This window comes from Chelonoidis abingdonii, chromosome 1, assembly GCF_003597395.2.
Source record: "Chelonoidis abingdonii isolate Lonesome George chromosome 1, CheloAbing_2.0, whole genome shotgun sequence".
In the NCBI taxonomy this organism is placed as follows: domain Eukaryota; kingdom Metazoa; phylum Chordata; order Testudines; family Testudinidae; genus Chelonoidis; species Chelonoidis abingdonii.
This window is the reverse complement of record NC_133769.1, coordinates 135,068,447-135,081,141: the sequence shown is the minus strand read 5'-3', so window position 1 is coordinate 135,081,141 and position 12,695 is coordinate 135,068,447. Positions and strand designations below refer to the sequence as shown.

The following is a 12,695-nucleotide window of genomic DNA, read 5'->3' as shown; positions in this document are numbered from 1 at the left end:
CAGCATGCCTCTAATTTTACATGGAAAGTTGCTTGTTAAAGATATTATTGAACCAAACTTTGCATAAACTTTACCATACATATTTTTATGTCCCTAAAAAGTTTCTTATGACACATGACATCTTTCTGAATAGGAATCCTATACAGATTATTTGGATTAGAGTTTTTTAAAAAATCCTATTTATAAGAGATTTTTGTGCACGGAGATTTAGCTTTTCATTTCTATGCAGCAGTAAAAGGCTTAATTTCACACCTAAATAGGAGTTTGCCTTTAATAAGAAAGCACTAAAGCAAGCCAAAATAATAAAGATAAATGAAGGCCATTCTTTTGCCTTTTGTCAATAATTTTATAGCAACAAATAGATCAAACACAAGATATTGCTAAGGCTTTTATTTTTCCCTCTCCTTTGTAAATCATAAATGGTTTGGTATATTTCATTTCAAAATGAATTCCCAGTGGACTCATCTAATACCTTGAAATAAAAAAACCCTCTGCTGTACCTTAGATGGAAAAGTATACAACTGCCATCTTCCTTCCCTTTTCTCTAGCTGTTCCTCTTTCCCCATAAGCTAACAGCACAGAGCTGTCCGCCTGAATCAAAAATGCTTCGTTCCCTCCTGAATTAAAGTTAATTTCTGAGACTTCAAAATACTTGAAGCAACATATACATTTCAATCAAAATGAAAGATGTTATAGGCTATATTTGTAGTTATAAATTTCAGGACCCAAGTACATTCTGTGCTGCACAAATTTAGCTGGCATACACATGTGAGAAGAGACAGAGAATTCACCTCCAAAACATGAACTCAGTACTTCCAGCTTATGGTCGGTTTGGGAGTAGCTGTGTGTGTATGAGAGAGACGGTGTGAGTTTAACTTTGTGCATTGTGTGTGTGACTGAGAAGGGGGTTTGAGGTATGCTTGAAGACCCCACAGTCCGCTATTCTTGAATCTGTTTCAGCTTTAAAACAATCTCTCATGCAAGGTCAGAAGAAATTTTTGACCACTGAGCAATATTCGTAAACAAGGCCAGATTAACTTTTCCATGCAGCTGCATAAAGGCAACAGTTCAGTGGCCAAATTCCCAAAATACTCCCTTATGGTACTGGTCAGTGGGGATTTAACTTGAAGATTTAAGACTCCTGAATGTTTTTCCCCCAGTATTTTTGGTCTGATATAACTTTAGCAGGCTCCTGACAGAAAGGTACAGTATAACTGCTAACTAAACTCAGCTGGGAGGGGCTAAAGCCTTCAGATAATATACTTTTCTTCTCCTTTTAAAACCATTTGATGATAAAAGTTTCTTTCCTGGAAACTGATTTACTATAAACTCTTAATTCTGATCCATCTCGAAATGGAAGTGAAGGCAGTGGCAGTGAGACAGCCTGGAGTTCTATTTGCGTTGGATTAGCATCATGGACCCAATCCAGAAGGGTAGTCCATGCTGGGCTGCTTCTTTCTTTCATACCTTTCTGTCACTGAATCAGAGCACAAAGGGCAAAAACCCCAGGAAGGAATTGAAAAGGAAATAGATATATATCTTTATTGGGAGTCTCTTCTTGATAAACAGTTGCTCTTCCAGCTGTCTCCAGGCTGTAATTATGTCTATCAGCAGGATGAGAGCTCACCTTCAGTAAGAACATGCTAGGGGGTCTCCTTCAGTATTCACTATGTAGCCAGCCCAGCATCATTCCCAAGTGCCAATAGGCCTGCAGATACTTTGCAAAAGGTGGCAAGAGTGGAGCCAAATTATTGATGAATGGAGCCCAATGTTCTAACAAATCTGTTGGGAAAGAGTGACATTCAGTATGAATACAAAATATTTTTACATCTCAGAGAAGTGAAAGCCCAATTTCCAGCTCCAAAAAGGATTATGAGTTCCAGCTATAGCATGGAAACAGTTTTGGTTACTTAGTATGTTTGTGAAACAATTGATTTTTTTTTGCTGTGTTTATTTTGGAGCTTGCTATTTTTGAGGTCAGAGTTTCTGCTGAAGGAGGAAACCATATCTCTAGGGTATCAGGAATTAAACAGAGGAAAGAAAAAGCCATAGAGAAAGTAGCTGCCTTAAATAGGCAACTCAACTGTTTTGTTTCCTTCCTTGTTCAGCCTGTAGTCAGAAAAGAACCTTCAGTGTAAACATTAACTCATGTTTTTAAAAAAATGAATGTAATATTGAATTTCACAGGAGTTCTCTTTTAACCTCTTTTCTGCTGAAACCCTTTTGGCACTGCTGTGCTTTAAAGGGACTATATAGGATTACTATAGGTCAGTTTTTGCCTCAGGTTTAGTTGTTAGATTCTCCAATATCTTCAGCAACAAAATGGGACATATGTAGGGCTGACTCTCTGCACAAGAGTGAATTTTACCCAGAGGGACAGAGAAATTAAGGAATGACAGGCAAGGCAGAAAACATGTTTTTAGAGACTTGAACAGACAGGAAGAGTCAATGAGGAAGTTAGATGCAGGGCAGCTGTTGCAGAGAACACGCCTCCTGCACCAACAGTGGTGAGATTCCATGGCAGGGCACAGAGGAGAGACCAGTGCTAGAAGAATGGTACAAAACAGGAGGGGAGTGACGACAGACAAGATACCTGGAGCAAGTCCATGGACTGTAAGAGTTGAGTCCATTATTTATACTGGTCTGGAATCATTTGCATTTGAGAAGGTCAGGAAGGATGTACAGTATATTTGACAAAGTAAGTTTACCCCAGAGACCAGCATATATGTGTATGTATGAGAGGTTTTCTTGGCACATTCCATAGTATGGGGGATGCTGAGATACCTTGCACCCTTTGGCAGTTCCAGGAAGCACTGTGCTAAGGTAGGCACAATGCATTCAGAGGCTTTAAGGAAGCAGGGTGCAACATGTGAACACCTTTGCACAGCATAAAGAACGTGTCCTCTCAAGTGTGGCCAGCTCTACTGGTTAATGGGCTTGAGTGGCAGAAACCTTCTTTGAGGAGGCTATTGCAACAGTAAGAACTAGCTCTGAGCAACCTTCACACGCTGTGAGCATAAGGACCAGAATTGTGTCTGGTCCCTGCCCTGGGGCACAGATCAGGTGAGAAGGGGACATGCTGTGTCTCCTCTCCCCTCCCCCTTCCAATACACGAGATACAATCTGCCCCTTAGGGTTTTGTTTACACATGGTAGTCGTAAGACGTAGTGGTTAATGTGCATTCTTTCTTTATTATTTGTATTACTGTGGTAGAGTCCAAATGGTCCAAACAGGATTAAGGACAATGAAGAGGAGCCTCAGTACTCAAGGGAGTTTTAGATGTGGAAAGAGAGCAAAGATTGGATCTGAGAAATGTCATGGGGAAGGAGTGGCAAAATTTCTACACAACATGTCTGTGTGGGCAAAAAAGGGTAGGAGTGAAAGATGAGTCACAGTTTATGGTGCTTTTTTTTTTTTTTTTGTCAGGGAGGAAGATGGCACTGTCGACACTGACAGACAAAATGGGGAAGCCAGAAGGATTTGAGATGAAGGGAGAGAGTTCAGTTAAGGCATGTCAAGGAGGAAGAGGATGTAAGAAGGAGATGTAAGAAGAATGGATTGTACGGAGGGGGACAGATCAGCAGTGGAGAGGTAGATTTTGTAGTCACTGGTGTAAGAGAGTAACTGAAGCAATGTAAGTACACACTATCCCCTAGAGAAAGGCTGCAGAGATTGAAAAGGAGTGGGCCAAGGACAGGCCCTGTGGGACTGTCATGGACAGCGGCCACACAAGGAGGACAACAAAGGAACAGCCAAAGAGGTTTTTCTGGCCTCAAGGATTAGTCAGTCTATAAACCCTGGAAGCCAAACTTTGCTCCTATGGCTGTCAGTACCATGGTATTCCATGTTAAATCAGCCCAGCCTAATTAGTATCGCAACACTCCACACACAGCACCTTTCATGTGTGGATCACGAAGCTTTTGCACATTAACTATGCTTCACAGCATCTCTGTGAGATTGGTATTGTTATACTGATTCTACAGAATGGCAAATGAGGTTAAGAGAGTTGTTCAGATGACTCACCCAAGATCATGCAATGGGGAGTTCTGACTCCAAGCTCCCTGCTCTAGCCACTAAACTAAGAGAACGGCTTTTGTCTTATCATAGTCTTTAGAATACTGGAAATAAAAAAATGATGAGGATCCATGCTCCATCGTACAGCATCCTTTTCTCTTTAGAAATTGTTTTCTAAATACAAGAACAAATTATTTGTATATACATTGATACAATCTCTCTGAAAAGTATGATTAGGCATCCAAGTTGACCCTTGGTATATATAAAAAGTTTGGCTTGAGATTTTCACTTTAAATATATTATGCTGTTAGTTTTCCTTCAGTGCAAACTAAGCAACTCTTAAGTTCTGAGTGAAATATGCAGATACAACCTAGCATGAGACACAAAATAACAACAGATTTAAGTACTCACACAATTATATAATGAATAGATACCATGTTAAAAAGCCAAGGCTTTTGAAACAGATTAAGAGCCTGCAACCCATATTTAAACTGTGAATATGCAAGGATTAAGCATGCCTTGGGACTTGTGTTATTTGCATACCTACTGTTCCAATCAATCAATATACGATTGTTAATGCTACAAACAAAACAAGAGATGCTTCAAACAGTAGACATTATTCAATTGATCTCTAACACAAGAACCTTCCTCCTGACAAGCTGTGTAATGCAGGTTTAACAAGAAGGATGTTGTAACTGAAAAATGGAACTGAAATAATGTAGATCTGAAAGCAAATAGCCTGAGAAGAGTGGTGCACAGTACCAAATTAAAAAGAGAATGCAACATTAATGAACTTCAAAGCTTTACAGAAGTTTAGACTACACCAGGATATTGAAGCTAACTGAACTCTGCAGGACTATACTGCGTTTGATTCTCTATTCTATCAAAAGTATGAACATTGATCAAAATGTGAACAATCGACTATTTATTTAAAAATATTTTTTTAAACAATGCCTTACCTTTAATAAAGTAGAAAAGTCCATTTTTAACATAAAATCAGTTTCCTCTTGTTATCTGTGACATCAGAGCAGGCACATGCCCAAGGTAGTTGAGAGTGGATTCTGGTCGGTACAACTTCTGAGGGCCTAAAATTAAGAGAGAGAATTTTTCTCAGAGTTACTTTTATCCTCTGTGTCTATAGGAACATAAGAAATGATACACTTGATCACACCAGTTGTCCCCCTCTGATAAAGCCAGTACTAGATAATTCAGTGGAAGGTGCAAGTAAGTGTAGGCAGTTTAGAATAACTGAAAAAAAAAATTTCAACCCCCTGCTCCCTTAAAGGTTAATGCATGCCCAGAAGCATCAGAGTTTAGATCTTGTCCACATTTTGATTTCTATCCTATTTTCAGATGAAAAGCTGCCAAAATTGGTCCACCTTCATGAATTTGAAACAAAATGCTAAATTTGGTTGTTTCTGAATTTCATTGTTAATAATTCACAAAACTCTCCCCAAAAGGAAGAATTCCACAGTCAGAATTAACTACAGCATTTTTGCCACACCTACGTGTTGCTTGGAAGATTCCCTTCCAAATGTAATGCCCTGATGCAAGTACCAATGTGGCCCAAATGTGCTGATGTGAAAAGATCAGATGGGACATCAGCCCAAAATGCCAGATCATTCTACAATATATGCTAGACTAAGTGTGCCCCCATCATCTTTTATAAGTGAGGTCCATCATTACAGTGGAATTTGATCAACAATTCAACAACTGTTCAATGCCCAGGAACTGAAGATTCCACAGAAAGGGTACAGTATTCTGTCTCCTATAATGATGTTAGTTTCACATTCTATTTTTCATGATCAATTAGTTTCTAGGTTTTCAAGTGATGTATCAAAAATATTTAAAATAAAGAAATCATATGAACTGTTGGGAAAAGAGGATCATTTACCTTCTGAAACTTAAACAACAGATTATACACTATACTTCATGCTCTGGAAATGATCACATATCAAATTCCTTCCTAGTAATGTTTAAAACTCAGCTGTTATGGTGCAAACACATTTAATATTCCACCTCTGGATTGCCAAATCTGAATCGAGCCATGATAGAGTAATTATAACCATGCTGAACATTATGTATCATTTTAACCAAAGTGAAAAAAATCAACCTCCCTTCTCTTCTGTTGCAAAGTTGTTGCTAAGGTTGATTTAATCACAAGAAACTAGGACTACACATGTTAAATAAAGACATGTTCACACTTCTGTTATAATAATGGTTCTTTATATCATAAACAACTTAAGTATGGCAAACTACCTTTAAAAAACATCTGCTGGAAGGTAAGAGTTGGTGCCAAAAACCTTTAATGGAAGTCTCTGATTGTCTTGTGTGTAAATATATCCAGGATGTAACACTTCTACCCCTTTGGTGATTAAACTCTCACTTTGTATACCTTCAGAAAGTGCTGCAGAAACACATTTCTGACTCTTCACACGTGAGAGTTATGTGCAGGAGTGACATTCCTTCAGAACTTTAGAAAATGTGCCAAATTTGCTGCTGACACAAACAAGTTGCACGCCTAGATTGGAAATGTGTATGTCAGCAGTGAAATTGGCCAAACATGTTCAAACAGACCTTTTAATTAAAAGCAAAATGCAGTTATCAGATGGCGTTTGATATGCATTTATTGCTTTAGAATCTGTGACACTTCCAATTTCTGCTAGTGATATGCAGAGCTTTTTTGGCAGAGAAAATAGAGCTCTTTAGTACATCATCAATACACTATATGTATTAATCACATGTTTTTAGTGTTCCCCCTCAGGTGTGAGTTATTAAAGAGAGTGTTTCAGATGTAAATAACCCCAAAGCAATGCATTCTTACTTCTCCCTCCGTATATGTATGCATACATATAGTTTTAAAAGCAAGACTTAGGACAGTACTAAAGAAATACATTAAATAGCATTGCAGTAATTGTTTAATACAACATCAGCAAAAAAAGTTCCAGAAAAGTTCAGTAGATATTCTCCACCACTAAAATTACATAGAGTTGTCCCAATTCTGCCCTCAAAGTCAATAGGAGTTACAATCCTGTAACTGAGTGTGAAACTGGGTCTTAATTCATGTGGTACTACTATATACACACCATAGATTACATTAAACAGCTGCTGCAACAGGCACCAAATATATAAAACTTTGGCTATTTCTCCAGGCATTCCACTGAAAATGCAGCCTAGGATAGTTATGAGTCAGATGATCAGGAGTGGAGTGTCACTAAAGTTACCCTCTTTTGCAGAGAACATGGGACATACCTCTCCCAGACTGTCAGTGCCTGTGGGCAGGTACAGCATGGCACGGCTATAAATAATGAAATATTTTTCACAGAGTGCTCTACGGCACTTGTTTTAAGAGAGAGAAATAGTATTTACTCTTCAAAATGAAAAACGCATTCCAAATACTGTTTCAGACACATTCAACCCCTCTCCAAAAAGGGAAGCTACTTACCCTTCGTAACTGGAGTATTTCAAAATGCGTGGTCTCTATCTGTATGGCATGGTGGGTATGCATTCACTCCATGTGCCTGAGATCAGAGAATTCTAGTGTGCATTGGTCTGTGCCTGTGCCTTTGCTCTCCTTGTGCTCTGTGCCGGGAGTATAAGGGGTGGTGCGGACTGACGCCTCTCTAGTTCCTCCTCTTACCACGAATCAGAGAGGTCCAAAGCAGAGGGGAAGGAGGGTGGGAAGTGGAATACAAGGCAGGAATACAAGAACTCCAGTTACGTAGGATCAATAACTTCATTTTTTTTCTATGCGTGCCACTCCTTATATGTATTCTGCTGTGGGTGTCTGACAAGCAGTACTCAAACAGAAGGAGGATCAGTTCCGGACACCGGAGATTCCAACTCAGGCCAGGCAGTGGTAAGAGGAACTGGAGAGGCGTTGGTGTGCACTACCGCTTATACTTTTGGCATGGACTACAAGAAGAGCAAGTGTGTAGGTGTGGACCAACGGACACTACTTGCTAGAATTCTCTAGTATCAAGCACCTGGAGCACATGCATAGCTCTAGTGAAATATACATAGGGACCAGCACAAATTAGTAACCTGTGAATAAACTATTACACTGTCAAGTTAAGCAGGCCAAAGTCTATTCTGTTTTCTTTCCCTCATATATTTTGGTTTACAGAGTACATATAATTATTTGTATAATGCTGTACCACAAAATCCGAACACCTCTATGCTCTTTTATATTAAACAAAAATATTATAAATAAACAAATACTCAGCTTCCCCAAGCAAGCCCATAGCAACAAACCAGCTTATGCTATGGTGGAATAAAAATTTCAACCTTTTATAACCAATAAAAATGCTTTGGCCTCTGTATCAACCCCCCCGCCACAAAAAAACCCCAACAACAACATATTCTCACTCTCGCTCACATACAGAAAATGTATCTTCCAGAAGATTAATTGCCATCACCTTCTTGCTCCTCCTGAAGTATGTGTCAGTGTATATACAGTATGCCCACATCCTCACCTACAGAGAGCAAGTTTTTATTTCACAGAATATCTTCACCCTAAGCAGAATTTCACTATAATTGAAATAGCAATCTGTGTGTAATGTGGTGCAATAAAATACACTACGCAATTCTCTCCACTTCACTGTACAGAGTTTCGCTATATCACAATTCATTGTAAGCAGGTCCTAACGTGTATTTATCTATCTATGCACATACATACAAAGCAAGATGATGTGCAATTTGCTGTGTTAATCTTCAGTAACATGGATCATGGAATTGTCTTTGTTAACATGACAGCCTGCCTTTACAACCGTACATTACTGGTAACACAGCAACAATGGTAAATGGATTTCAATTAAGTACTAAAGAGACAAATGGCCAATGAATGAAAAATGTTTTACTAATTTTCCTCTCCTAGCAAACAATGAAGTCAGATATGCTTTCTGTTACGTTAGGGATTGTGGGCAATAGCGGTTCTTCTGAGGCATAAAAAAAGGGGGAAAAAAACACTGGGGTATGGACATTTGGGGTATCAAATGTGTTGGCCAGAAACTGTTTCAGCTCATCTGGGGGGACACACTCCAGTAAGCAGATGCATGTTAATGCACGGTTGCTACAGCCTAACTTAAAGTTCTTCCAATGGCTGGGGACAGCCATGGGATAGGGTCTTGCTAAGGCTGCCTTCCTTAGCTATGCAGGTATAAAATACATTTAAGGACATGCATTTAATCATAGCAGTTGCACATTCTGTACATTCAGGCATGATTGCAAAATATGTTTTGGTTCTCATACAGCACTTTTCTGCCACAGTGGTGCAACAGGACACAGAGTAGAACAAATGGCACCTGCAGGTTAGGCCCTGTATGAATGGGGTGTGGATGACACAATGCAAGCCGGTTCAAGGGGTGAGCTTCAAGCAGTGCAAAGGGCTCCAGAGAATTTACATTGCTTCACAACCTCTCTGGGGTTGATAATGGCATAGCAGATGCCTTGTCTCATTTTCAGGTCTACAGATTTCTGGAGCTGGGACCAGGAGCCAGCCGGGAACCTGGGCAGATGCCACTAGCTCTATGGAACCTGGACGTAGAATGGTTGTCACTGTGGAGATTGGTTGCTCCATGCACATGGCAGAGCTATGAGAGAAGTTTTAATGATTTCATGCAATTTCAGGATCAGGAAGGCTGGTCACAATATGGTCCATTGCAGAGGAACAGGTGTTCTGGTACATGCTGTCCTTGACAACCTGCCAAATGGCATCCTCCACATTTTTGAATTGCCTTTCTGCCATTACATTTGTCAGTAGGCTAAATGGCTATCCTGATCCTTGCAATGGTTTTTTAGTTTGATGGGTTTTGGCTTGGTGGTTGCGTACTGGTGGCCCCAGGGTGGATTCTCATCATCCTATCACAGTTTACATGCTCAGGGATCTCATGCAGATCCTTGGTGTTGTAGTCATAGTAGACAGGAGGTGGCCTTGTTCAGGGAAGCATTCTTGATAGCAATTTTTGGTGCTTTCAGGGTCAGTGAGCTAGTACCTGGGTCTGGTAGGGACTCTATGGGAAGGACTTTGGAACTGCATGATGTATAATAGCATGAGCATTCAGTGACACTACACTTGCGAAGGTCAAAGACCAATCAAGTCAGCCGGGGTGAATCTGTTATCCTCTGGGAGGATGGTGAGCCTGGGGTCAGCTCCGTTCAGGTTTTGAAGGCCTACAGGATGATACGGTTGAAAGGGGAAGGCCCCCTTTTGATATATGGTGATGGGAGTCCCTTCACATCACATCAGTTTGTTATCATGTTGAGACGGGGGCTGATGAGGTTGGGGGTGGCCAGCCCATGAATTTGGCCCCACTCATTCAGAATCAGGGCAGCATTAATTTGTTGTAATCTCATTACAGATGTTGGACGACTGGCCATACAGACGGTGGTGTGGATCTGCGGGCACAGTATTGTCTTTTGGGCCCATACGAACGCATACAGGTTGCCCAAGGGTTTGCAGCTGGACTTTGGTGATGAAGCGATACTCAGTTGGCATGCAAGGAGGGGCATGTCATGGAATCATCTAATACCACTGCCGTATGCTGTGCGGGGCAGCCAGCAGTCACCAGATATAACTGTGGTGCATCTTGGGGAAAATAATTTGCAAATGCTTAAGGGGCTGGAACTAATGCTCAGAGCAAGGCAGCACTCGGGGCTGATCCTTGAACTTTTTCCAGGAGTTAACATTGTTTGGTCAGACATGTTTCAGCACAGGGCCTGGCAGGAAGCCATGAGCCCCCCCAGCATGGACAAGGCAAGAAGGTATGTGAACAGGGAGGTGGCCAAATTCCTTAGGACCATAGGAGGGGCAGTAATTTCACATCCCTGGCATAGTATATGGGGCAGCAGAGTTGTTTTGGGAGGATGGGGTTCACCTGTCCAACTGGCGAGCTGTCATGTTTTTAACGGATATAAAAGAAGGCATTAGAAGATGGGTGTGGGTAGGCGGCAGCCAAGTTAAATGCTGCTGCCTCCTTGTGGTGGATGTCCAGTGCAGGTACTCCATAGGGATGGTATACAGTGACCAGATAAATGGCTTGGAAAAGGATTTAAAAAGCGGTGTTCAGTAAAGGAATGAACATTGGGGACTCCTATGATTGGTACGGCAGGGAGCCAACCCCTCATTCTTATAGCTCACCTTTATCCTTCTACAAGGGGCGGGTGGATGGTAAGATCCTGGCAATGGAATTGTTGGAGGGACTTGGAGGGAAAAAGTGGGGTTTGATGGAAGCCTCCCACCCCAGGTATGGTAAGGTCCTGGCAATGGATTTTCTGGAGGGACCAGGATGGAAAAAGAGGGAGAGTTGGTCAAAGCCCCCTGGGTAATTATGGAATAAACATTGGGTTGCCTGCACTGTACACTGTTATCTGCCGGGAATCCCAGACATCTAATAATAAAGTTGCAGCCTGATTAAACCCAAGTCAAATGTCTCCTGTCCTTCTTTCGGCATAGCCAGACAAAGGGATATTGTTGACTCAAAATATCTCCTTTCTGTCTCCAAAAAACTGCATCTCTTACGATTACAAATAATCCCTGACATTACCATCACAGAAAGAAGTTATTGGTGGTTGTGGTGGAGGGGATTTCTCTATTGTTTCAGTTAGTTCACTCTGTACACCTGACAGCACTTTTTCCTATCAGGTTACTCTGTGACAGGAAAAACAAAACAGGCCATGCTATTTAAAGGGTGCAAACATTAGAAATCTGATTTTTTAATTATTCTATTTGGTGAAAAAAATCAAGCGGTCAGTGTCCTTTTAGTTCTCACATGCTGCTAATTCTGTGCCAAGGCATACATCTACAGAAGAATTAACTGAATTTCCTGGTCAGTTTTAACTTTTTCCCAGGCAATACTAGTTTGTAAGGGAGGCATCACATTTAAATATGTTCTCATTATTTTCCATGGGCGATGTAAGTGCTTCTTCATGGAAAGTACAGTGCACTGCCCTGAAAGTATAATCTGGGTAACGTGTCACTATATAATAGTAAAATAATGGTAGCATTTATAGAGTCTAATTCCATCAGAACTATTAGTGTTCACAGAATACATGTATATACTTGTAGCCCTACACAGGGTTCCCAGTATCTGCAAGAAAACAGAAGAGACAGAACAAGGAGTAATGATCTCAAGTTGCAATGGGGGAAGTCTAGGTTGGATAGCAGGAAAAACTATTTTACTAGGAAGATGGTGAAGCACTAGAATGGGTCACCTAGGGAGGTGGTGGAATCTCTATCCTTAGAGGTTTTTAAGTCTCAGCTTGACAAAGCCCTGGCTGGGATGATTTAGTTGAGGTTGGCCTGCTTTGAGAAGGGGGTTAGACTAAATGACCTTCTGAGGTCTCTTCCAACCCTAATCTATGAATCTTAAAAGAAAATTCTATTTGCATGAAAACCACTCACCAAAGCAAAAATGAAAAATCTGTCCTGGTTCTGTAGGAGAAGTATTGTTTCCAGAACTTGCTATCAGCTGGCCAACAATATACTGCCCACAGACTCAGAAAAACACAGACCAACTTACCTTCTTAAAAAACAAATATCACACACAAATGAAATGAGGTTTTGTTTCAACTGTAATTTCCCACTACACATGAATTAATTCAACAGCAAAACAGTGTAATAAGTGCTAAAGCTTAAGACAAAATCTTAAAACAGTTTTCAATTTCTGACTTCCCTTACACAA

At 40.6% G+C, this 12,695-nt stretch overlaps 1 long non-coding RNA gene across 6 annotated transcripts in view; it reads right to left on the bottom strand.

The window, feature by feature from the left end:
- Positions 1–12,695, bottom strand: part of LOC142047457 (uncharacterized) — a 128,481-nt gene that overhangs the window by 43,390 nt on the left and 72,396 nt on the right. For 4 of the 6 annotated variants that reach the window (XR_012656735.1, XR_012656733.1, XR_012656737.1 and 1 more), the window contains 2 exons: positions 4,974–5,099; positions 1,628–1,782 (listed from right to left, as the gene is read on the bottom strand). This is a non-coding gene — a long non-coding RNA (uncharacterized LOC142047457). The remainder of the gene's footprint in view (positions 1–1,627; positions 1,783–4,973; positions 5,100–12,695) is intronic. The other 2 variants (XR_012656738.1, XR_012656736.1) reach the window with 1 other exon arrangement.